General features: G+C 42.9%; 1 protein-coding gene across 3 annotated transcripts in view; it reads right to left on the reverse strand.

Annotated features, from left to right (window-relative positions):
- GCC1 (GRIP and coiled-coil domain containing 1) overlaps positions 1 to 27,238 on the reverse strand; it is a 102,093-nt gene that overhangs the window by 68,291 nt on the left and 6,564 nt on the right. The window contains exons 3-5 of one of the 3 annotated variants that reach the window (XR_008503881.2): positions 26,717 to 26,800; positions 14,459 to 14,549; positions 11,622 to 13,525 (exon numbers count right to left, since the gene is read on the reverse strand). The gene's annotated coding sequence lies outside the window, so the exon portion shown is untranslated. Of the gene's footprint in view, positions 1 to 11,621; positions 13,526 to 14,458; positions 14,569 to 26,716; positions 26,801 to 27,238 lie in introns of those variants that run through there. The other 2 variants (XR_010126986.1, XR_008503884.2) reach the window with 2 other exon arrangements.

Raw genomic sequence — 27,238 nt, forward strand, 5'->3', positions numbered from 1 at the left:
CTCAAAAACAAACTGTGCTTAATATACCAGAGGAAGTAGCCAGTGTTATCCATCTGAGTATCTTCATCAGTACATTCCCGAGCCTCTAATGTCAGAACCTCAACATATTTAGCAATGAAATGCTGGAATTAGATAACTTTACACCATATTTGGAAATAAATTGTATTATGTGGGTTTCCATCCAGTTACAGGAAAAAGGGGTCTTGATCCAGACCCTAAGAGAGGGTTCTTGGATCTCACACAGGAAGAAATTCAAGGCAAGTTTCAGAGCACAGTGAAAGAAGCAAATTTATTAGAAACTACTCCATTGCAGAGTAGGGCATCTCCAGAAAGCAGGCCAAGGAACACATCATCTCTGTTTTAAGTTTTTCTTATATGGGGGTCTTGTCTATGTAAAGACTAAACTAAGCTGTGACTACATGCAGGTGAGCAGAGAGCATAACAAAATGTATTATTACATTGATTTAAAGAAAACTATCTTTGACATTTCACTGGGTGAGTACATCAAAGCATAAATATAATTATCTTGAAAGCATATATTGTTATGGGTATTAGGACATCTGGACTTTCTGTTGTAGGAATGTGTCCTTGTAGGTTTTCTCAACTATAAACATCTTAGGACCGTTGGTGATGACTGGCAAGGAATGTGTCTTGCTAGTTTCAAGATGACCCTGAACCTAAAATCTTGTCATTCTGGCTCTCCTAGGCTCTTGCTTCCCTAATGATCCCACCACTCAACTCTCCAGTTCAATTCTGGATCCATAAACACTCTAAAAAGAAAAACTGGGCTGGGCACAGTGGCTCACGCCTGTAATCCCAGCACTTTGGGAGGCCGAGGTGGGTGGATCACGAGGTCAGGAGATCGAGACCATCCTGGCTAACACGGTGAAACCCCGTCTCTACTAAAAATACAAAAAATTAGCCAGGTGTGGTGGTGGGCACCTGTATGTAGTCCCAGCTACTCGAGAGGCTGAGGCAGGAGAATGGCGTGAACCTGGGAGGCGGAGCTTGCAGTGAGCCGAGATCACACCACTGCACTCCAGCCTGGGCGACAGAGCGAGACTCCATCTCAAAAAAAAAAGAAAAAAGAAAAATTCATCCTCGGAGCATTGTAGGCTTTTTATCTTTCTTATGATTTCCTGAATGTGTTTGCTGGTCTGGACTGTGATGCAAGAGGGTGGAGAGAGAAGTGTGGTGGCCTTGAGGCACAGGACTCAGGATAATGGATCAGATAAGAGGTTCTAGTTTCATCCATCAGCTGGTATGTACCAAAAGCAAGGCTAGGAATGTGTCATTACAGACAGGATCAGTAGAACCTAGCTGCAGGGTTGAGGAGGGGACAGGAAAAGACTGCTTTTTCATCAGAAGACTTCAAAGGGCTCAGCCTGGCCTGAGGGTGAAACAAGGTGGCCAAAAAGAGTGGCTCCTACTTCAGGTCTGAGAATCAAAAAGGAGAGAGATGAAAGGATCTGGAAGGAGCTGTGAAATGTGTTACAATTTGACCTCAATTTCCTTAACTGTGTATATTTTGTGTCCTAAAATCCCCTTGTATCATATTGAAAGTTTGTACAGAAAACTAGATCAACCATTGTGGAAGACAGTGTGGCGATTCCTCAAAGAACTAGAAATACCATTTGACCCAGCCATCCCATTACTGGGCATATACCCAAAGGATTATAAATTATGCTGCTATAAAGACACATCCACACATATGCTTACTGTGGCACTATTCACAATAGCAAAGACTTGGAACCAACCCAAATGTCCATCAATGATAGACTGGATTAAGAAAACGTGGCACATATACACCATGGAATACTATGCAGCCATAAAAAAGGATGAGTTCATGTCCTTTGTAGGGACATGGATGAAGCTGGAAACCATCATTCTCAGCAAACTATCACAAGGACAGAAAACCAAACACCGCATGTTGTCACTCATAGGTGGGAATTGAACAATGAGAACACTTGGACACAGGGTGGGGAACATCACACACCGGGGCCTGCTGTGGGATGGGGGGAGGGGGGAGGGACAGCATTAGGAGAGATACCTAATGTAAATGACGAGTTAATGGGTGCAGCACACCAACATGGCACATGTATATATATGTAACAAACCTGCACGTTGCGCACATGTACCCTAGAACTTAAAGTATAATGATAAAAATTTAAAAAAAGAAAGTTTGTACAGATAAGCTTTGACAGTTTATTAATTGGGTAATTCCTGCACTGCCACCAGCCATAATTCTTTGTGTGGTTTGGGAGTTTTGTTCTTTTTCACTTTCTTCAAAACTGCCCAATATCCATCTTTTTAATCTTAATTTAAAATTCTGCATGAATTCATTCTGAAAGAAGGGAGTCTATAATTCCAGCCAAGGGAAGAGCTAAATTGGTAAATGCCTTGGAACACACTGAGTCTGAAGTGCCTGGCACTCCTAGATGGAGACATTGCATTGAATCCATGAAGATGAAGCTTAAGAGAAAGGTCTGAACTGGAGCAGAGATTTGGGAGTCATGTGGTGGACGGCAATTAAAGCAAGGACAATGGATGCTTACTCAAGAGAGCGGTCAAAAGAGGACCAAAGACAGAACTCAGGCAAACACACGTTTCTTAGCAAGGTCGAGGAAGAAGAGGCAATTAAGTCATACATATAAGAGGAGAAGTTACAGGAGAAAGAAGAAAGAGGTATTGCTGCCTAGAAGAAAAGTTTCCAGAAGAGCTTGTTAATAGTGTCAGAGGCCACAGGGATCCAATGGGTCAAGAATCTGAAGGAGAGGTGCTTCTGTATGGAGATGCAGGAGAGGTAACTCTAGAGAAGAAAAAGTGGACACAAACCATGGAACCATGAGGCAGTCTTTGCTGGAGGAATCTATACCTTTTAGTTCCTTCAGATAATAGCACAAGGGTTTCATAAAGAAATCCCCCTTGGGAGAGCCTTCAATATAGGAAGTGGAAGGAAGGAAGGAGTAATCTATTTTATTACCTATACTAATTACTTATTGATTTTTGGATCACATCAGCACCCACAAGTATGAGGCACAAGCTCTAGGCCTTAGATCTTCCAAGGAACAGGAATGCCCATAACCCCTGGCTCTCAAAAGGACATATAGAGCTAAGTACCCCATACCCTTCCAGCATTGTCCTCATCAAATGTATTAGTTTCCCAGGGCTGCCATAACAAAGTACCAGAAACTAGGTATCTTAAAACAACAGAAATTCATTCTCACAAAATTATGGAGGTTAGAAATCCAAGATCAAGAAGTTGGCAGAGCCATGCTCCCTCTAAAGGCATAGGGAGGCTTCTTCCTAGCAATGGTAGCTCCCAGCTATCCTTGGTGTTCCTTGACTCATAGCTGCATCACTCCAACCTCTGCATCACTCCAACCTCTACCTCTGTCTTCACATGGCTTTCTTCCCTGTCAGTGTCCATGTCCTCTCCTCTTATAAGGACAGCAGTCATTGGATTAAGGTCCATTCTGATCCAGTATGACCTCATCTTAACTAATTATATCTGCAAGACCCTAATTCCAAAAAAGGTCACATTCTGAGGTCTTGGTAGACACGAATGTTGAGGGACACGATTCAACCTGCTAGACTGAATGTGTAAGCGCCTCCTGGGAAAACCAGTCACAGCTTGAAGAGTAGGACTGGCTGCCAAGTCATCTCCTTCCACCTCTTCAATCCCTCTTTTTTCTCATCAATGCCCCCTGTTAGGCCAGGGAATAGTTCCAGAAGCATCTTGTTTGGCCTGACTGCCTGTCTTTAACAGTGTGTCATGGGAAGTGTGCTACCCATTGTGCTCAGAATCAGAGTCCTGGGACTCAGGGCCCCAGAATTCACTCCTGATTGACTCAGTTGCTCTGGCTTGTATAGCCTTAGCTCCTGCTCATTTTCAGACTAACTCTCATATTTGACAGTAGTGTGGGTACACCTTCAGTTCCTGACATTTGGCTGTGTGTTCTGGATGCAAAACTTACCTCGACTCTCTGAGATGATGTCTTCACGGATCAGTCATTCCCTAACAGCTATGTGGACATGGGCCAGGTTGACTGCAGGCTCACTCATTGCCATTCAGTGTCCTTAAGGGCTTCACTCACTCTAGAACCAGAATGTGCACTTCTGCTCCATCACTTCCATCTTTCTAGCCACCCACTCAGGACTTTAAAACTATTCTTTCTGGACAGGTAAATATAATCTTTCCAGAAAGCACTGATGATACAGGTGATGTCTGATTACCACCCATCAAGAAAGGCATATTGAATGACACTCACCTTTTAAACAGTCCAGCCAGGGCAGAGATGAATGCTATGATGTGGGTGAGGACGTTCTTTTTGTTGAGGACAAGGGAGTTAATGAAGTTCTTATTTTATATTTTAGAATAATTTTAGATTTACAGGAAAAACTCAAAGACAATGCACACAGTGCCCATATACCCAAGCCCAGCTATCCCCATGATGAACATCTTACAATCGTATAGCACATTGCCACAATTAATGTTGATAACATTATTATTAATTAAAGTCCATACTTTACTCATACAAATATCCAGCCCTGAAATATCATTAGTTTTTACCCAATGTCCTTTTTCTGTCCTCTGATACTATAATACATTTAGTCATCACTTCTCCTTGGGCCTCTCTTAGCTGGAACCGTTGGGACACTATCTTTTACAATGTCTCTGCCATCTCAGACTCAGCCTCCATGCATCTCCACACCACCTAGACCCCAGGAACCCATGAGCACAGGGAGGAAGGTCATAGAGGAAAATAAGTCACTCAGGGTGATGCATGGAGCCTGATCCAAACTGCAGTTTCTAAAGGCCTCCTAGAACAAGTGAAATAAATTTTACAATGGTGTTAAGAGTTGTATCTTGTCCTGTAAGAAACAGTACTTTGGTTTCTACAGCACAAGACGAGAAACAGGAAACAGATCAAGAAAAAGCCACATGGCTGGGAAGGAGACATCAGAATGTGTGTTAATGAGGAACTGCTCTATCAAAGGTGACAGAGAGAAGGTAGACAGCTGGAGGGCCCTGGGTGCAGGCCAGCCAGGGAGCAAGGACAGACACACTACTAGCTCTCCACTGTGGAGATTAGGAACACAGTTAGCTTTGAGCCTTCCCCGCCCCAAGATTCCTCACTCTCCAAACAGATGCGTAAACTGTGTGGCAGGCTCACAGGGCCTGGCATCCCAAGGGCATTTGCTCCCCAGGTCCAGAGGTGCCTCTCATGAGGGAATGCCCTTAAGAGTAAGGGGCATAAATCCTATTCCATTCTCTATTTTCATCAGTACATTCTCCATTTTCTCTGCATAAGGAATAGAACTGCCAACTCTCTCCTTGTCTGGGGTCAGAGTCAGCTTCACATAGTAAACATTCTGCTGATTGTAGTAGGGGTGTAGGAGAGGGAAAGAAATACATGGGAAAAAAAGGGACCATTCTGAGATCTGAAGAAAGAACCCAAGGAGCAAAAAACTAATTGGAAGCACTTTTCTAATCTCTCCTTCATGTCCTCTAATTACTTATCACTCTTTTTGTCTCCCTGATCCTTTTGGTATTTTTTAGTAATTTCATTGAGATATAATTCACATACAAAACAATTCACCCATTTAAAGTGTACAATTAAATGGTTTTTAGGGTTCCTATTACATCTACAAAATTGTGCAATCATCACCACTGATATGGTTTGACTGTGTCCCCATCCAAATCTCATCTTGAATTGTAGCTCCCATAATTCCCACATGTCACGGGAGGAATTCAGTGGGAGATAACTGAATCGTGGGGACGGGTCTTTCCCATGCTGTTCTCATGATAGTCAATAAGTCTCTTGAGATCTGATGATTTTATAAAGGGGAGTTTCCCTGCACATGCTCTCTGGCCTGCCACCATGTAAGATGTGCCTTTGCTCCTCCTTTGCCTTCCACCATGATTGTGAGGCCTCCCCAGCCATGTAGAACTGTGAGTCCATTAAACCTCTTTTTCTTTATAAATTACCCAGTCTTGGGTATGTCTTTATTAGCAACATGAGAACAGACTAATAACAACCACCATCTAATATCAGAACTTTGTCATCACCTCCAAAATAAACCCTGTACCCATTAGCAGTTATTCCCAATTCTCCCTTCCCCAATTCCCAGGTCCTAGTATCCACTAATCTGCTTTCTGTCTCTACGGTTTTGCCTATTCTGGACATTTCATACAAATTGAATCATATAATATGTGGCCTTTAATGACTGACTTTTTTCACTTAGTATAGTGTTTTCAACTTTCATCCATGCTGTACCATGTATCAATACTTTATTAATTTTTATGGTTGAATAATATTTTATTGTATGGATATACCACATTTTGCTTATCCATTGATCAGTTGATGGGCATTTGGGTTGTTTCTACTTTTTGGATTTTATGAATAATTCTACTATGAACATTCATGTACAAGTTTTTGTGTGGACATACATTTTCAATTCTCTTGGATATATACCTAGGAGTAGAATTGCTGGGTCACATAGTAACTCTATATTTAACTTTTTGAGGAACTGCCAAACTGTTTTCCAAAGTAGCTGCACCAGTTCTTTCACAAGAGCAAGAAATAAATTTTTTTGCTGTTTAATTCACTATTCTTTGGGGTTTTGCTGTTGTATAGTTGCTGTATGCACAACTGAACCTAATTATAACTAGCACACTTAAGTATTCAGTGCCCTTAAATATTCAGTGCTTTGTAAATGAGTACATATGCTTTAATCACTAGAGTGTGTCTCATCTGCCCAATAAGACTGGAAGCAATCTGAGGACAGGGATTACATTTTTATCTTTCCACTTCTTCCACAGAGCCCGGTATGGTGCCATGCCCCAAACATAATTAATTTCAATGCTTCTGGATAGATGCACAGATGTGGGGGCTCAAAATAAATCAAAAGGACATACAGAAAAGAGAATTGCTAGCTTTCTCTCTCTTTGAATAGTGAGAATTTCCTTTCTCCACCATCAGTCACTGAGCTTAATTACAGGACACTTTAAATAAACTTGCTGTTGAAATTTATTTGGAGAGACACTAGGTGTTGCTGGTTACCCATAAAAAGGATATTGTTAGGATTCATTCAGCAGTACCTGAAGCAAATTAGGAAGAATTTTGGCTTTCCATTGTGCTTTTGCCAAAGTTCTTTCCAGATAGAAAGTGCACAAAATATATATTGGGGTAGTTAACTAATGGCCCGCTATAGATATCCATGTCCTAATCCCAAGAACCTATGACTATGTTAGGTTACTGGGCAAAGGGGAATTAAAGTTGCTAATTGACTGATTTTAAAATAGGGAGATTATGCTGGATGATCTGGGTGAGCCTAATTGATATGGTTTGGCTATGTCCCCACCCAAATCTCATCATGAATTGTAGCTCCCATAATTCCCACGTATGCCATGGGAGAGACCCAATGGGAAGTAATTGAATCATGGGGGAAAGTCTTTCCAATACTGTTCTCGTGATAGTGAATAAGTCTCATGAGATCTGATGGTTTTATGAATGGAAGTTCCACTGCACAAGCCCTCTTGTCTGCTGCCAAGTAAAAGGTACCTTTGCTTCTCCTTTGTCTTTCTCCATGATTGTGAGGCCTCCCCAGCCATGTAGAACTGTGAGTCCATTAAACCTCTTTCCTTTATAAATTGCCCAGTCTCAAGTATGTCTTTATTAGGAGCATGCAAACAGACTAATACACTAATGTAATCACAACGGTCCTTAAGACTGGAAGAGAGAGGCAGAAGAGAGGGGAAGATGTGACTGCAGAAGAAAGGCACAGAGCAATGTCATGTGGCTGGCTCTGAAGATGGAGAAAGGGGACCATGAGGAAAGAAATGCAGGTGGTCTCTGGATGCTGGAAAAGGCAAGAGGCCTCCAGAATGGAATACAGCCCTGTCAACACCTTGATTTTAGCCCAATCAAACCCCTTTCATGCTTCTTTCCTCCAGAACTGTAAGATAATAAATTTATATTGTTTTAAAACCACTGTTTGTGATAATTTGTTATGGCAGCAATAGAAAATTAATACATATACTAACAAAGTTTTTCCCATTTCATTTTGAAAGTGTGAAACCTGCTTCTTAGGGAGACGGTGAGATGGGGGAGTCAGGGGTGGAGGTGGGGATTAGGTGACAGTTCACCAACATAGTTAATTGCATTATGTTATCTAATGTGTATTATATCAGGCATTAATAATAATTGCATTTTATGATATTTTACACTTCCCCAAGGACCTTCAACATATTGTTTCATTCAATCACGATAATAACTTTGAGAAGCTGTGTAGACACAGTGCTTCCCATTTTGACAGGTAGAAAACAATGAGTCACAAAGAAGGTCTCTGAGACAGGTGATGACAGAATCAGCACCTTGTTTTTATCTCTTTCAGGACTTGTCTTAGCCTTTTATATCTTACTCTTTCAAAGAACTTGGGTCCCAGAGCACAAGAAACAAAAAAAACCACCTTCCTGAGGACACCTGTATATTTGTAGGTATGCTGCCGCCATCTCTGGCACTTAGGGAAAGAGTTCCAAGACATCAAATTAACGTGAAGTATTAACCATCTGGCTTCTAGACAATGGCCTGGAATCAGGTAGAAAGGCAGGGCTTACATATTCCAGACAGATTTGCACCACACATGCTTCCCAGGGCAGAAGGGAACTGTCAGACCCAAAAACTCTCTCCTGCAGGGATTTACTCCTCACTCTCCCGCTCCTTCCACCCAGCCTCCACCTTCTTCTGAACTCTGGTCCCAGCCCTGTGGGCAGGGGCTTCACCATTTGACTGACATCAAGAATCTCTGGCTTGAAGTCAGGCGGGGTAATTCCAGCACTTTGGGAGGCAGAGGCAGGTGGGTCACCTGAAATCAGGAATTCGAGACCAGCATGGCCAACATGGCAAAACTCCGTCTCTACTAAAAATACAAAAATTAGCCAGGCATGGCGACGGGCACCTGTAATCCCAGCTACTCAGGAGGCTGAAGCAAGAGAATCACTTGAACCTGGGAGGTGGAGGTTGCAGAGCAAGACTCTGTCTCAAATAAAAAAAAAAAAAAAAAAAAAAAAAAAAAGAAGCATGTCTGGCTTAAACTCATCCCTGTAGTCCGTCCTACTCTGGACCCCTGAAATAGAAAATACACCCTGTTTGTGGCCCCTCAAAGCCTAATTCCCATACAAGTCAAACAGATACATTCTATAATATAATTTGTCTCACCTGCCTTCTCAGTCCTCAATTCCCTACCTTCCCCCTTCCACCTTCCACTTTCCCTCTTTCCTTTCTTCTGTCAATAAATATTGAGGAGCATATTTATTTTATGCACTGTACAGTGAATTAGGGATGTTGTGGTGAGGAACAGGCCCACTCCCTAGCCTCTGGGCCATACAGCTATTGAACGCACATATATATAAAACAATACTTTCTCAAAAGGGAGAAGCACTGGGCACTGGCACTCACTTGGCAGGGAGGCTGGCTCCCACTCCCTTAACAACATTGGATTTGGTTATTTTGAGCTCAGAGATGCCATTCCAGAGAGGCAGTGGTTAAAGGACCCAGTCTCCAAAGCCAGACTTCCTGGGCCCAAATCCTGAATCTATCACTTGCTAGCTATGTGATCTTGGGCAAGTTATTTAACTTCTCTTTGCCTCAGTTTCTTCATATGTAAATGGGGATGATAATAATAACACTCAACACTTTAGATGTTTTTGATGATTTAGTTAATACATGTAAATGCAGTACCTGACATATATTGGATTGAAAATCATATGAAATTGCTGTTGTCAGTAATTGACAGTGACATCAGCAACTCCATGTTTTAATCTTAGCAAACACTATATAAATGTTCATCACTGGCTTTTCAGCAGGGTGGTGAGGGAGCGAGCAGATGCAAGGGGCAAAGGAATGAGTAGCTAGTGAGGCCATAAGAAGCAGGAAGAAGAAGGTTTCTTCCCTGTCTTTAATCAGTAGAGCCATTAAAACAGGCCAGAATGAAAGGGACACAGACAAGTGGAAAATGAACACGTGTTACAAGATAATCTCAGGTGAAAAGCAAAACACCCAGTTATAATGCATAATGCTACAATTAGCATCAAAAAAAATATTCTATGGACAGACATCTGAAGGGAACATCGAAGTGAAAACAGTCACTGAATTAGATGCCAGGAATATGGGGAAATGTTTAAAAGCTTTTTACAATACTGTTGTAAAGTGGCTTAAATAGCTTTTTTTTTTTTAAGTAAAGAAGTGTGTTCATGAAAAGAAGGCAAGCATAGGCTGAGGAATTGGAGTCTGTTGATGCTCTGTGTGGGCAAGAACCAGCTGCTCTTTATTCTGAAGTTAGAAAGCCTGAGTGCAAATCCCCACTCTAGGGCTGCATATCTGTGTGGCCTTTGGCAAGTAACTTACCTCTCTGTGCTTCAGCTTCCTCTTCTTGAAGATAAGAATAGTGTATTAGTCAGGATTCTCCAGTGGGACAGAACTAATAGGATGTATGTATATATGAAAGGGAGTTGATTAAGGAGAATTGGCCCATACAGTCACAAGGTGAAGTCCCATGATAGGCCATCTGCAAGCTGAGGAAGAAAGAAGCCAATACTGACTCAGTCTGAGTCCAAAAGCCTCAATAGGAAGGGGAGCTGACAGTGCAGCCTTCAGTCTGTGGCCGAAAGCCCAAGAGCCCCCGGTAAACTACTAGCGTTAAGTCCTAGAGTCCAAAGGTCAAAGAACCTGGAGTCTGATGTCCAGGGGCAGGAGAAACAGATGGAGGCATCCAGCATGGGAGAAAAATGAAAGCCAGAAGGCTCAGCAAGCCAGCTTAACCCACCTTCTTGCATCTGCTTTGTCCTAGCCATGCTGGCAGCTGATTGGATGGCGCCCACCCACACGGAGGGTGGGTCTTCCTCTCCCAGTCCACCGACTCAAATGTTAACCACCTCTGGCAACATCCTCACACCCAGAAACAATACTTTACCAGCTATCTAGGCATCCTTCAAACCAATCAAGTTGACACCTAATATTCACCATCACAAATAGAAACTACCACCACTAAAGGCTCTCATAAATACTAACTGAAGTAATAAATGTAAAACACTTAGAGCAGTGCCTGACATATAGCGTGAGCTTTTAGTGTTATCATTCCCAGCAGCTAGCAAAAGAGCAATGTCTTGGAACACATCACAGGGCTTATAATCCAATGAGAGAGACAAACATATGACAGTAATAGTAACACCTAACACTAAGGGCTTACTATGTGTGACACACTTATTAAGTTATTCATAGGAATTCACTCATTTAATTCTTCTCTTTTCTTTTTTAAGAAAGGTAGGGTCTCACTCTGTTGCCCTGGCCGGAGTGAAGTAGCACAATCATAGCTCACTATAGCCTCAAACTCCTGGGCTCAAGTGATCCTCCCACCTCAGCCTCCCAAGCAGCTGGGACTACAGGTGTGCACCACCATGCCCGGATAATATTTAAATTGTTTGTAGAAACAGGGTCTCACTCTGTTACCCAAGCCAATTTCAAACTCCTGGCCTCAAGCCTTCCTCCCACCTTGGCCTCCCAAAGTGCTAGGATCACAGGCATGAGCCACTGCACCCAGCCTTACTAATTTAATTCTTGCAACAACTCTAAGAGCTAAGTATTATTATTACTGTCATACTATTGATGATACTGTTGAGGCACAGAGAGGTGAACTAGCCCAAAGTCACACAGCTAGTAAGTGATGGATCTTTTGCTATTATAGTGTAGAAAGGGTCTTAGTGAGGTAATTAACAGGTGCACTGAGAATAGCCTATCCTCATCCATGGATACTGTATTTGCAAATTCTCCTACTTGCTAACATGTATTTGTAACCCCCAAGTCCATACTCCCAGTGCTGTCAAGGTCATTCACAAACACGCACAAAGTGGCAATAAAAATGTGAGTCACCCCATGTGCATATTCCCGATGAGACTGAACGAGGTGACATTTTGCCTTTTTATTTCCATTCTCACACTATAAACAAGTGCCCTTTTCAAGGTCCATTTAGTGCCACATTTTTTTGTATCCTTATGCTTTTTCTTGGTGATTTCACTGTTTATAATGGCCCCCACTTAGTGCTGAAGCACTGTCTAGTGTTTCTAAGCATGAGAAAACTGTGATGTGCCCTGTGGAGCAAAACAGGTGTTTGGATAAGCTTCATTCAGGTGTGACTCATGGTGCTGTTCACTATGGGTTCAATGTTAATGAATCGACAACATATTAAAAAAGAAATACACACAGAACAAGGTTATGCCTTTAAACAGAAACACACGTAGAACAGATTATGCTTTAATCAGTTGATGACAATGCATTGACCAGAAGCTTACAGGAACCTAACTCTGTATTACCTCTAGGAACCATAGCTCAGTATTCGCTAATGCAGTGCTCATGGCAACTTTCTAGAATGTAACTACTGTGGATAATGAGAATCAACTATACTTAGGAGGTCACTTCCTCCAGACTCAAGGGTCAGGAAGGTTCTAAGAGACCTGAGGTAGGAGTGAGCCAGAAGTGACAGATAGGGGAAAGAGTGTCCCAGGTAGAAAATAACAGCAAGAGCAAAGCCCTGGAGGCCTCAGCCAGAGCAGAGACTTTGAGGGGCTGAGGAGCAGTGTGATTGGCAGGGAGTTGGAGGAGGAGAGGCCAGAGGACTAAACTAAGGGCCAACCACACAAGAACCCATAAATCCTATTGAAGGTGTGGGATTCACAAATTTAAGCAGCTGAGCTCCATAAAGTCTATACCATTCACATTAAAGTTCACTGATGGCCAAATCTGTGGGACTCTGACAAATTTAAGCAGCTGAGCTCTGCAAAATCTATACCATTCACATTAAAGTTCACTGATGGCCAAATCTGATGGTGGGTTCTCTGTTTCTACAACCCCTGACCGCTCAGCAGGTAGCTTTTGACACGGCAACCCCTGCTTCTTGATGTGCTTTCTTGTTTGGGCTTTGGTGACTCCATGCTCACCTGGTTTAATCCCTACTTAATGGGCTTCCCCCCTCATATCTCCTATGCCAGCTCCTCCTTCCCTGCCCACCTCTAAAAACTGATATGCCTCAAGCTCTGTCCTCTGATCTCCTTAGTGGCTTTCATCCAGGCCTACAGCTTTACTATCAGGTATATGCCAATGGCTCCAGCGTAAGTCAGGATGCTAGCAAGAAGTGTATGGCACCCTCCCTGGGTCATGAGACAAGTTTAATAAAAGGCAGGATTTAGGGAAACCACAAAGGACAGTTCAGCCCTACTGGGCTAATAACAGTGAGATACATTATCACCCCTAGGCTTGATGGGGAATGGAGGGAGTAGTTCTTGAAACTTGGAGACAGGAGCTGTAATCTTCAGTTGAAGGACACAGTCAGCCCTAAGTGATACTACATAAACAGAGGGCTAGAGGAATAAATAGCCTGACCTCACTCTCCTTGCTCCCTTCCCCCAGATCTTCTTCCAGGGCTCTTCACTGGCCAAACACAATGGGAAGCCACAGGACAAGATAGCCTGTTGAGTCAATACAGGTCAGATTATTAGGGTTCAGTGCAGGGTAAAAAAGAGTGGAGAGTGGTTCTGAGGGGCAAATTGAAGACACACAGCACAACTCCCAAATCTGTCTCTGGTCTTGACCTCTCCCCTGAAGTCAAACTCCTATGCCCAACCTTTAACCCAACTCCCCAACTTGGCCTATCTAAGAACATCTCAAACTTAACTTTTGACAAATCAGAACTCTTGGTTTGCTGCCCCCTACATTCACCTCCATCCTCAAACCTGCTTTTTTTCCTTAGTTTTCTCCATCTCTGTAAATAGTACCACCATCACCTACTTACTCAGGCCAAAACCTTGGTAGTCATTATTGTTTTCTCTCTCTCCCTCACAGGTGACATCCAAACATTCAGTCAATCATACAGGCTCCCTCCAAAATATATCCCAAGTCTCATGACTTCCATTGCTAAAACCCCATTTCAAACCATCATCAACTCCTTCCATGACTGCTACAATAGTGTCTTAATTGGCCACCCTTCTTCCACTGTTGGACTCCTTCCACTCAATCCTCCAAATAGTAGCCAGAGAGAACTTCTCAAAGGACAAACCAGAATACAGCCTCCTCTGTTTTAAATGGCTTCATACAGTAATTTGAATAAAATCCAAACTCCTTACCATGACCCCAAGGCCTCCATGATCTGACACAGTCTACTTATATGACTCATCTCTTATTCCCTTCCTCCTCTTTCCTTCCACTATGGCCAGTCTGGTCCAATTTTGTGTCTCTCAAAAAATTTCGCCAGGCACAGTGGCTCATGCTTGTAATTCTGCCACTTTGGGAGGCCGAGGTGGGTGGATCCCTTGAGCTCAGGAGCTCCAGACCAGTCTGGGCAACATGGTGAAACCCCATCTCTACAAAAAATACAAAAATTAGCCTGGTGTGGTGGCACATACCTGTAATCCAAGCTACTCAGGAGGCTGAGGTTAGAGGATTTCTTGAGCCCAGGAGGTCCAGTGAGCCATGTTCACACCACTGCACTCCAGTCTGGGTGAGAAAGCAAGATCTGTCTCAACAACAACAAAAAAATCAAGTCTGTTCCAATATCAAGGGTTTTGTACCTACTTTTTCTTCTGCCTGGAAATCTTTCCTTTCTGAAAAATCTTCAAAGGGCTGCTTCCTTCTCATCAAATATTTACATTTTAATTCAATTGTCATGTTCTCAAAAATACCTTCCATTTTACTTAAAAATAATCCATCCAGAACCAGGGAGGGGTAAGAGATGCAGGTGTAAATGAAACAACATGTGGCCCTGATATAATAATGGTCAATGATAGATGATGGATATGTGGCTGTTCATTATTCTGTTCTCTTTATTTTAAATACATTTGAAGTTTTCTGTATAAAAGGCTTCTAAGGGATCCATCCCCTCCCTGCACTCAGGCTTTCTCTTTGCTCTCCTTACTTTCTGCTGCTTCACCTGCTCATGCCCGTTGGGCATGTGGTACTGTCTCCTCTGCTTTGATTCTCTGCTCACTCTCCAGAACAGCTTAATTCCTACTCATCCCTCAGGTCTCAGATTATACATGCCTTCCCTAGGGAAACCTTCCCTGACTCATTTATGTTCCAAATTGCCTTGTTCACAAGTGAGAGCTCAAACTGGTTCAGGTAACTGTAAAGTCCAGAGTTAGCTTCTGGCTTGATCCAGGCCTCAAGAAGTGCTACCAGGACTACTCATCTCTCCATCTCTTGGCCCCATTGCCTCCATGTTGGCTCCATCCTCAGAGAAGCTCACCCTCCATAGTGGTAAGATGACTGCCTTGTCTCCAGCTTTCTCCTTCACATTCAAATCTAACATGAAGAATGGATTTATTTCTCCAAGAGGGTTCCAAAAAAAGCCCCACAGCTTATTCTTACTAGCTTGGGTGACTTGACTCTGGGCATAGTCCTGTTTTAGAACCAACCATTGGTGCTGTGGAAAAGCAATGATCTGACTGATAAAACAGGACTGGGTCTTCCCTGATGCTGATTGATAGATTATGTGTGGGGTGAGGTTGCCAAACCCCAACCGGAATTACAGGAAGTCTGAGGATAAATCCTGGAGAGGCAAACAACAAATGTCTACCAGGAATTTCTTTTTTTTTTTTTGAGATGGAGTGTCGCTCTGTTGCCCAGGCTGGAGGAAATTTCTCAACTAAATGTTTGCATAACAACTTGTCCTCTTTAATAGCACTATGATAATTATACACTTATGTATAATTTGTTTAATATATGTGTCTCCCATAACACTGTATGGTCAACTTAAGAGAGACTCTGTCTCCTTTTTTCACTGCTATATGCCCAGTGCCCAGCACAGTTTTGGCACAGGGTAGATACTCAGTAAGTATTTTTTTCAATAACTATGGTACTAACACACACACACACACACACACACACACATGGCAGGACACAAAGCAGTAAAAAATAAAAAATTTTTTCAAAAAACAATTTATCCTTAACCAAGTTAAGAAAAAACCCAATCCTCCCATTTATCCCTAATTTATCCCTTACTAAACGTTCTTTTTTATTCTCTTCACAGTAAGTATCACTGTCTAAAGTTATATCTCACATATTTACCTATACGTTTATGGTCTGTTTCCCTGCCCGTCCCACGACCATCCCTTGCAATAGATTAACTCCATGACAGCCAGTGTCTTTGCCTTATTTACCACTCGACATGTCACCAAGGTCCAGCACAGTGGCTTCAGAGTGAATGTTTAATAAATATTTGACCAATGAAGGAACAAAGGCTGGGAATGGTGGCTCATGCCTGTAATCCTAGCACTTTGGAAGGCCAAGACAGAAGGATCACTTGAGGCCTGTTCCTGTTCCAGGTGGGAGTTTGAAACCAGCCTGAGCAACATAGTGAGACCATGTCTTTACAAAAAACTTAAAAATTAGCCAGGTGTGATGATTTTGCCTGAAGTCCCAGCTACTTGGGAGGCTGAGATGGGAGGATTGCTTGAGCCCAGGAAATTGAGGCTTCAGTGAGCCATGATTGTGCCATTGCACTCCAGCCTGGGTGACAGAGCAAGACTCTATCTCAAAAAAAGAAAAAAGAAAAGAATAAATGAAGGCTCCAAAATTTTCATTCATGGCCATGAGCTCTCTCCTGAGTTCAAATCTATCCTTCAGCATTATTTCTAGACAACTTCACCTGGATCCCCACAGTGGTCTTAAATTCAGTACACTCAAACTCGATACATCCAAAATTGATCTCAATATGGCCAAAATCTTCCCCCAAAATGTGTCCTTCTTCCTCTGTCCCTTATTTTAGTCGAAATAAAATTTGATAGGGCTGAAATGCATTTCTCCCTGGACTTCTTTAATATCCTTCTTCTGATTTTCTCTTCCTTTTCTGGTTGGGCCTTGTTGTTTCTTGTCTGTCTCTGTGTGCTCTTCTCACTGCCTACTTTTTAAATGTTAATGAGACATTTAACACTAATGAAAGATTGAAAAAGCTCCATCCCAGGGTTCTTGCAATAGAAGAAAAGAAATACAAATATGGAATGGGGGGTGGTAAAGAAAAACCCTGTGAACATGAACTGGAATTAGAGATATTGGTATAAATTCATGATTTCTAAAATGTGTATGCGTATGTGTATATGTATAGTTACAAGTGTACATATGTATTATATACTTATATACAATACACACAGACATTTCCTACCTCTGTCTGCTATAGGAACGTAGGAACAAGACACCCCAGTAGCCATGAGCTCACATAACCATCCAGATACTGGTCTCTAATACTAGTCACCACTAAAAGGAACCAGAAATCTGTGGGCAAAGAGCTGATTCTAGGACTGGGACACAGAAGGTGTAAGATGAGCCAGAAACACGTTTTTGTTTGTTTGGGATTTTTTTTTTTTTTTTTTTTTTTTGGATGGAGTTTTGCCCAGGCTGGAATACAATGGCATGATCTCGGCTCACTGCAACCTCTGCCTCCCGGGTTCAAGAAATTACCCTGCCTTAGCGTCCTGAGTAGCTGGGATTACAGGTATCTGCCACCACGCCTGGCTAATTTTTTATATTTTTTAGTAGAGATGGGGTTTCACCACATTGGCCAGGCTGGTCTCGAACTCCTGACCTCAGGTGATCCATCTGTCTCTCCACAAGTGCTGGGATTACAGGAGTGAGCCACCACACCTGGCCCCAGAAACATGTTTTTATGCAAGAAAGTAAGATAGTACTCCAAAAAATAATGGAGGTATATCACAAGAACACAAGAGTTTGAAGGGACTCTTGTTCCCCAAATCCAATTTGAAAGGGAATTTTGAGCACAAAATAATTACGTAAAATAACGAACTGCAAACCACTGAGAAACTATTAGTCCATACTTATGATAAATGGATGGATGGATGGATGGATGGATGGATGGATGGATAGATGGATGGATGGACGGATAGATGGTAGAGAGGGCAGAGTTCTTGCTTAGAGGATGTCAAGGACTAAAAGGTCAATGCAGTGCAATGCTAAAGATGAAAAATCATCATTTTGCAACCATCATAGCAAAGATTGGATTATCATCAGTAGATGTTAAATTTAGGGGGGGAACTTTGATGAGGAGCAGAATATTTGCATGGACTTAAGCGTCTCCCCACAGATTACTTATTAGTAGCAAAACAGAATATATTAACTATAGTGAAGAAATCAGACATCTTGTTCAACTGATCAAAGTTAATATACCAATGAGGAACAGATGAATATACTTTGCGTCTGGATGTGATACCTTAAGAAGATCACAACGTCTCTGGCAGGGAATACATAACCTGAATCTAATCATGAGGAAACATCTGACAAACTCAAAATCAAGAACCTTCTATTAAAAGGGAGTGGGAAGCTGTATTATTTTTAAAATGTCAATATCATAAAAGACAGTGAAAAAGTGAGAAACTATTCCACATTAAATGCAACTAAAGAGACATGACAACTAAAAGCGATATGTAATCCTAGACAGGATTCTGTACTAGAGAGGGAAATAATCCTGCAAAGGACATTATTGGGTTAATTAACAAATTAGAATGCAGATGGTAGATTAGATCATACGAATAAGAGAGGCAGATAGCCCAGCACCGCATCCTGGGCCTGGTAGTTAAAAAATCAACCCCTGACCTAACTGCTTGTGTTATCTATAGATTTCAGACACTGTATGGAAAAGCATCGTGGAAATCCCCGTCCTGTTCTGTTCCGTTCTGATTACCGGTGCATGCAGCTCCCAGTCACGTACCCCCTGCTTGCTCAATCTATCACAACCCTTTACGCGGACCCCCTTGTAAGCCCTTAAAAGGGACAGGAATTGCTCACTCGGGGAGCTCAGTTTTTGGAGATGTGAGTCTGCCGATGCTCCCAGCTGAATAAAGCCCTTTCCTTCTACAACTTGGTGTCTGAGGGGTTCTTGTCGGCAGCTCGTCCTGCTACAATACAATTGTAAATATTAAATTTACTGAAGTTGATAACTACACTGTGGTTATGTAAGAGAATATCTTTGTTCTTAGGAAACACTCACTGAAGATTTAAAGGGCAGAGAGCCATGACATATATAATTTACTATCAAATGGTTCAGAAAAATATACACATGTGCACAGAGGGAGCAAACGATAAAGCAAATGGAACAAAATTTTAACAATAGATGAATCTGAGTAAAGAATATATGAGTGTTCTTTGTAGTATTTTGAAACTTTGCAGTCAATGTGAAATTACTTCCAAAAAGTTTTTCTCGAAGGGGGCAAGTGCCACTCTTGGCCCTCTTGTCTCCAGATGCTACACATTCCTCGAGTAATCTCACCCACACTAATGCCTACATCACACACTACGACAATCTTTATCTCTACTCCAACCTGTGCTCTTGAATTCCAAAACTCTATTTTCAACTCACTTCTAGACATCTCCACGCAAATGTGCCCTGGGTGAAACATACCCACATCCTAAAGGCATCTTCTTTCTTCTATGAAATGGGCACCATTCTCCTCCCAGCTGCTTGGGTTCCTCAAAGAGAGCTGCACTCCCTTTGCCACAATCTGGGGAACAGGAAGACACTGGAGCCACACCAGAAAAATGGAAGCCTAGCTTGTGACCCACTCTCTCCCACTCAAATCAGTTCTTGATTCTAATCTCCAATGTAGCTTCAATTACCTCAGGAATCCTAGTTGCAAGAGCAACTGACATTGTTTTTGATGTGCTAGTCTCTGCAATCCAGGAAAACAGAACCACAAGGACACTGGAACAAATGGAAGAGCTAATCTACTCCATCTGCTACATTCCCCCCTGCCCATTGTCACCACCTCTGCCTGTCCATGTGGCTAATGCCAGTTGGGCCTAGTCTTACAAAGCTTGCAAAGTGAAGTGTCACTTTCACATGAGTTTCTTGATTCCTTGCTGACTGAATTTCATGTCCTGTCCCTTCTTTGTATTCCTCCATTATAGCACTTGCCACATTGAATTGTCATCCTTACTCTTTGAGACTATATCCTTGGCTAAACATTGACAGGATGCATTTCTAGTGACTAGAATAGTGCCTGGGATAGAATAGGATGAATAAGCAGTAACACAGTCATGTGCCACATAAGGAAATTTCAGTCAACCACAGACCACTTATACAACAGTGGTCCCATAAGATTACAATGGAGCTGAAAAACTCCTGTTGCCCAGTGATGTTACCGCCATTGCAATGCCAAACCACCACGTACGTTTGTGGTGATGCTGGTATAAACAAACTCACTGTGCTGCCAGTCACATAAAAGTACAGCACACACAATTATGTACAGCACATAGCACTGAATAACAATAATAAATGACTATGTTACTGGTTTATGTATTTATTATGCTACACTTTTTATCATTATTTTAGAGTATACCCCTTCTACTTATATTTTTTTAAGTTAACTGTAAAACAGCCACCAGCAATTCTTTAAGTAGTATTCCAGAAGAAGGCATTGTTATCATAGATGACAGCCCCATGCGTGTTATTGCTCCAAAGACCTTCTAGTGGGAAAAGATGCAGAGGTGGGAGACAGTGATCTTGATGATCCTGACCCTGTATAGACCTAGGCTAATGTGTGTGCTTGTGTCTTTTTTTTTTTTTTTTTAAGACAGAGTCTCACTCTGTCACCCAGGCTGGAGTACAGTGGCGCGATCTCAGCTCACTGCAACCTCCACCTCCCAGGTTCAGGCTATTCTCCTGGCTCAGCCTCCCGAGTAGCTGGGATTACAGGCACCCATCACCATGCCTGACTAATTTTTGTATTGTTAGCAGAGACAGGGTTTCACCATGTTGCCAGGCTGGTCTCAAATGCCTGACCTCAAGTGATCTGCCTGCTTCAGCCTCCCAAAGTGCTGAGACTACAGGCATAAGCCACAGCACCTGGCCTGTGTCTTAGTTTTAAACAAGAACATTTAAAAAGTAAAAACAATAAGTAATTTTTAACATAGAAAAAAGCTCTTAGAATAAGGATATAAAGAAATAAAAGGCCAGGTGTAGCGGTACACACCTGCAGTCCTAGCTACTTGGAAGGATTGCTTGAGCCCAGGAATTTGAGTCCAGCCTGTGCAACGTAGCAAGACCCTGTCTCTAAAAATAAATAAAATGTTTTTGTACACCTCTACAATGGGTTTGTGTTTTAAGCTAAGTATTATTATAAAAGAGTCAAAAAGTTTTTAAAATGTAAAAGTTCATAAAGTAAAAAAGTTACAGTAAACTAAGATTAATTTATTATTAAAGAAAGAATAGGCTAGGCACAGTGGCTCATGCCTGTAATCCCAGCACTTTGGGAGGCCGAGGCAAGCAGATCACTTGAGGTCAGGAGTTCAAGCCCAGCCTGGTCAACATGATGAAATCCCGTCTCTACTAAAAATACAAAAATTAGCCGGACATGGTGACACACATCTGTAACCCCAGCTACTCAGGAGGCTGAGGCAGGAGAATCACTTGAACCCAGGAGGCAGAGGTTGCAGTGAGCTAAGATCAAGCCACTGCACTCCAACCTGGGCCACAAAGGGAGACCCCATCTCAAAAAATATATATAATAATTTTTATAAATTAAGAGTAGCCTAAGTATACAGTGTTTATAAAGTCTACGGTAGTGTACAATAATTCCTAGGCCTTCATATTCACTCACTCACTTACTCACCCACAGCAACTTCCAGTCCTATAAGCTCCATTCATGGTGAGTGCCCAATACACATGTACCATTTTTATCTTATAAAAATTTATTTTCCTTTAGTACTGTATTTTTTTACTGTACCTTTTTTAAGTTTTTTAAGTTTAGATATACAAATACTTAGAATTGTGTTAAATTGCCTACAGTATTCAGTACAGTAACATGCCATGTAGGCTTGCAGCCTAGGAGCACCAGGTTGTCCATATAGTCTAGGTGTGCAGTAGCCTATACCATCTAGGCTGTGTAAGTACACTCTATGATGTTCACACAATGACAAAATTGCCTAACAACACCTTTCTCAGAACACATTCCAGTCATTCAGCAACACATGACTATGTAACCTAAATGTTCCAGGCTCCACCTATAGGGTTAAAATTTTGGTCCATAAACACTAGCCCTCACAGGTGGGAGTTCCTGGGTAGGTTACCCTTAGTTGGCCAAATCAATAGAATCATCCTTCTGGTGTCTCCCCTTTCTCTTCTGGTTTGTTTTGTTTTGTTTTGTTTTTTGTTTGTTTTTGAGACGGAGTCTCGTTCTGTCACCCAAGCTGGAGTGCAGTGGCACAATCTTGGCTCACACCGCTTCCCCAGTTCAACTGATTCTCCTGCCTCAGCCACCCAAGTAGCTGAAACTACAGGTGCACGCCACTGCGCCCAGCTAAATTTTGTAGTTTTAGTAGAGACGAGGTTTCACCATGTTGGCCAGGCTGGTCTCAAATGCCTGGCCTCAGGTGATCCACCTGCCTCCACCTCCCTAAGTGCTGGTATTACAGGCATGAGCCACCGTGCCTGGCCTCTCTTCTTGTGTCTCTTTAAGAGTCCCAGGAGCAGTGGCAGGCGAGGAAAGGGAAGGCTGACACATCAATGGAGCTGCTGCCTTGCTGTCCCCCTCCGTCTGTGCCTACTGCTGCTCTGCTCACCCAGGCTGACAGTGCACAAACCCCCCATGAACCTGGCATCCTACTCTGCTAGCCATCCAGCTATGACCCATCACTCTGGACAAGAGTTTCTACTCTACTCCTTAGCCAGACTGGTGATAGAGCCAATTTGTCCTGTGTGGGTCTTGGTTTCCTCCTTTGTTAAGAGAGGGGCATGACTGAACATGCTGTAATATCCCTTTCAGATCTAACATCCTGTGATTCCACAAATGTTATTCTCCCTCAATATCCAATCTATTAATACAATGGGCTTCCACAGTCTGGGCCTTTGGTCCATGCTTTTCTGCTGTGGTGGATGCACTTCCCTATCTAAGCCATATTATGCAGGTCAGATCATCACTCACAGCCAGGTTCATATCCTGAAGCCTTTCTTCATCGCCCTGGATCACTCCCTGCCTCCTCACCGTCATACGATCCATTGATCAACCACTCTCAGCATACAGAGTCCTCCTGGGTTTGCAGTCTGGAAGTACATGCTGTGACCCTTGACAGACTGTAAACAACTTCAGGGAAGGAATTATGATTTATATTGGAGAAGCAAAAGGGCTGAAATGGAGAGAGGAGGAGAGATGGGTACAGCAGCATCACTCATACTGGGTTAGCGAATCTCCTCTGGTTGGGAAATCAGGCTCTGATTCTCTGGGCCTGTCGGCCAAGTCAGCCACCACAACTTGAAAAATACATCCAGATACAGCCAGAGTCATCCTCAGGGCTGAATGACCAGGGGCTGCTGACTTGAGTGATTTGGGCCCCAGGTGTCTCAAAAGTATGGTTCACTAACCACTGAAAATACCATTTCCATCTGTACCCAGGGGACTCACTGACCACCAACCATTCACAAATACTAACCAAGGCACTAGAAGCACTCCCAAAAGTGCCCTGGTAAGACTTAGAAGAGAAAGAGCACACCACGGTTGACTTTTACCTCATGCCAGGCAAGCATATCTCACCTAGTCCCTCTCCAGAAGTTGGGTGTGCTGGTCTGAAGGAGCAAATGTCAGCTCACAGACAAATACCAACTTTTTTTGTCTGTGACTGAGCCTGGGCATCAGAGAGAGAACAAAATTCCATTGGTCAAGAAGTTTGTCACAGCCACAGAAAGACAAAAAAGGACAATCCATAATCCCCTTGAGATCAGGTAATGAAGGCGCTTATTCTACGCAGCCCTCAAGTCCAGGGGCCTCTGATATACAGGTTCCCCAACAGGGAAGCTTATTCTTGGAGTCTTCATCAAGGGTAAGACCTGAGAGGCCAGGCACAGTGGCTCACACTTGTAATGGCAGCACTTTGGGAGGCCAAGGTGGGAGGACTGCTTGAGCCCAGGACTTCTAGACCAGCCTGGGCAACATAGCAGGATGCCATCTGTAAAAAATAAAATTAGCCAGGCAAGGGCCAAGTGTGGTGGCTCACACCTGTAATCCCAGCACTCTGGGAGGCTGAGGTGGGCGGATCACTTGAGGTCAGGAGTTCGACACCAGTCTGGCAAACATGACGAAACCCTGTCTCTACTAAATATACAAAAATTAGCCTGGTGTAGTGGCACACACCTGTAATCCCAGTTACTCAGGAGGCTAAGGCAGGAGAACTGCTTGAACTCGGGAGGCAGAGGTTGCAGTGAGCCGAGATAGCACCACTGCACTCCAACCTAGCGGACAGGTGGAGACTCCGTCTCAAAAAAAAAAAAAAAAAATTTAGCCACCCATGGTGGTACACACCTGAAGTCCTAGTTGCCTAGGAGGCTGAGGCAGGAGGATCACATGAACCCAAGAGTTCAAGGCTGCAGTGAGCTATGGTCATGCCACTGCACTCCAGCCTAGGCAACAGAGCAAGACCCTGCCTCAGGGGAAAAAAAAAAAAATCATCCTCTAGGTATGGGGGTAAAAAATAAAAATTTAAAAAATAATAAGACCTGAGACCCAAAGTTTGGCTATATGCCTGAGCCTAGAGTCCTTGTCACATCTTATTTTCTCCTTTTCTCAGCGATCTTCCAATTAGCTCTGAAGAGAATTCCTTGATGGGACCAGGACTAGCTCCCCAAGTCCTCTAACAACCAAAGGAAACTATTTTACTTAACATCAATTATAGTCATATTCCCAGAGTCAATTCTAGTCACATTCACTAATATGGCTAAAGATAAAATGAGCAGGAAAGCAGACCAGTGGGAGAAAGCAATACTAACAAAAATTAAATCGCTCATTCTGAAGGTACAAGATTAGTATTTTTCAGTCTCTTCTTGATTCATTCAGCTATTTATTGAACACTTACTATGTGCCAGGATATGAAAAGTCCTGAGAGCACAAAGATGAATGGGGCATGGGAGTGACCTTCAGGGATTTATAGGGCAGTCAAGGAAACAGAGAAGTAACTTGAATAATGAAAGTACAAGAAATCACTTCTGTGTCCAAGCACTGAGCAAAGTGCTGGAGGACCTCAGAGGATGAAGTCCCTGGGTATCAGAAAAGTCAGGATGGAGGAAGTGACATTTCAGGTGAGTCTTAAAGGATAAGATCATACTACAAAGGTTTGGGATGGGGTGGGGAAGGACTTTGAAGGCAGAGGGAACAGTGTGCCTGAGGATTCTAGATGTGAAAAATTTAAACTTGCCAAGTAATACAATACAGGCACTCAAAAACACCAAACCAAAGAAGCTTGGCCTCCAGACTTATCTCAAATCTCAACTCAGCTGGCTCAGCCTCCATTTTGGACAGCTATTCCAGTGGAGTAAACAGGATACCTGGGCAGAATGCTCCCAAGGGGCCTGTGAAATTGCCTAGACTGAGGCTTCCCTCATGCTCAAAAGGCTGGTAGCTGTTGGACTAAGGGAAAGACAATGGACTCTACTCTAAATACTACCCTTTCATATATTTTGACTGTGGACAGCACAGCCTCAGTTAATATAAAATGTATGGGCCAGGTGTGGTGGTTCACGCTTGTAATCCCTACATTTTGGGAGGCTGAGGCAGGCAGATCATTTGGGGTCAGGAGGTCAAGAATAGCCGTGCCAACATGGTGAAACCCCGTCTCTAGTAAAAATACAAAAATTAGCCAAGCGTGGTGGTGCATGCCTGTAATCCCAGCTACTCGGGAGGCTGAGGCAGGAGAATCATTTGAACATGGGAGGCGGAGGTGGCAGTGAGCTAAGAGCTGAGATTGCGTGGGCAACAAACGGAGACTCAAAAAAAAAAAAAGTATGAAATGTATGTGTAAACCTACATTTAAAAACTCATTCATGTAAAGTGGTATCAGGATTCAGATTCCTTCTGTGAGATATGGAAGGAGATCATGGCAATAGATGAATTTATACTGAACCAGAGATGCTTTCCTTGCTAAAGTCAAGGGACGGGGCATTTCTTCTTAGGAGGGTCATTTTCTTCAGGCGTCCTTTGCTTTTATGGGCTCCCTGCAGTGTAAGTCTGTCAGCACTGTCAATATTTAGGTTATCCAGGAGATCTGGGTCCCAGGAAAAACAGTCTGTCACTATTCAAACTCTCATAAAACTGACTCATAACAAGAGTCCATTTCATAAATTTCAGTGTGTAACAGCTCTGCTCCTAGGAAAGCAGGTTTCCGAGAAATTAGGAGGCAGTCATTTGGCACTGAAGAGAGGACCACCTGAACAAAGACCCCTTCTTCCTTAGCCCATGCCAGCAACTCAACCCACTAAATTTCTTAGTGAGCAACACTTCTTCAGTGTTCCACGTTGCCCTCTGCTGGGAGACAGCACAGACATCAGAAAGGGCCTGAGCCTTTTGGTCCATATAAACATGTCTGATTCCTGATTCTGCCATGACTGGCCCTGGCCCTTGGCCAATTCATCCCATCTTGCCAAGTCTCCACTTACTCATCTGCAAAACAGATATGCTTCTGATCGTTGTGTGATTTAAATAAGGTAGGGGAAACATTAGTACTCTCCCTCATAGCAGACACTTGGATAAAAGACAGTCGTCATTTTTCCTTTTGTTTACAGCCACACTTGTGACAAAGAAACACTGGATTTAAATCCAGAAGGCCTCAGTCTGATTTCTAATTCTGCTACTTAACATTCCTGGTGGAGATAAAAAGAGTGTTTTAGCACCTACCTTGTTTCAGTTACTACGCTGGCTATTTATGTAATTAGGGGTTTTTTTGCTCCAAAAACCATCCATCTGAGGTCTCCAGACTGCCTGGGGGAAAAGGGGGATGAGGGGGGAGAGGAAAGTGATTCATTCATTAGGATTCTATTTCCAATTCCCAAAACTGTTTCCCAGTTTTCCCAGAGGTGATAGTTGGAACATACTATAACACCAGCTAGTACCCAGTCCTCTTTTATTGTGTTAGAATTACCCAAGTTCTAAAGTTAGCAATGATCTGGAAACTGGGGACAGCAGCTTTAGGGCTCTTATGAGGAAGCACTGTTGCCTGTTCAACCCTATAGCGTAGCAACTTTGCTTGGCTGCAATTTATAGCTGGAGACGTTCTCTCCATTTGAGCCAGTCCAGTCCAGCCTAGAGAGCAGTCTCCCCACCCCTAGAAATCTAGGGAGAGGCTCTAACCCTCCCAAGGGCTGAGGAGGCAGGAGCATACCCAGATTAAGCAGGCTTTGTGGCTAATCAGACCTGACA

The sequence above is a fragment of the Pongo pygmaeus genome, chromosome 6 (assembly GCF_028885625.2).
Source record: "Pongo pygmaeus isolate AG05252 chromosome 6, NHGRI_mPonPyg2-v2.0_pri, whole genome shotgun sequence".
NCBI lineage: Eukaryota > Metazoa > Chordata > Mammalia > Primates > Hominidae > Pongo > Pongo pygmaeus.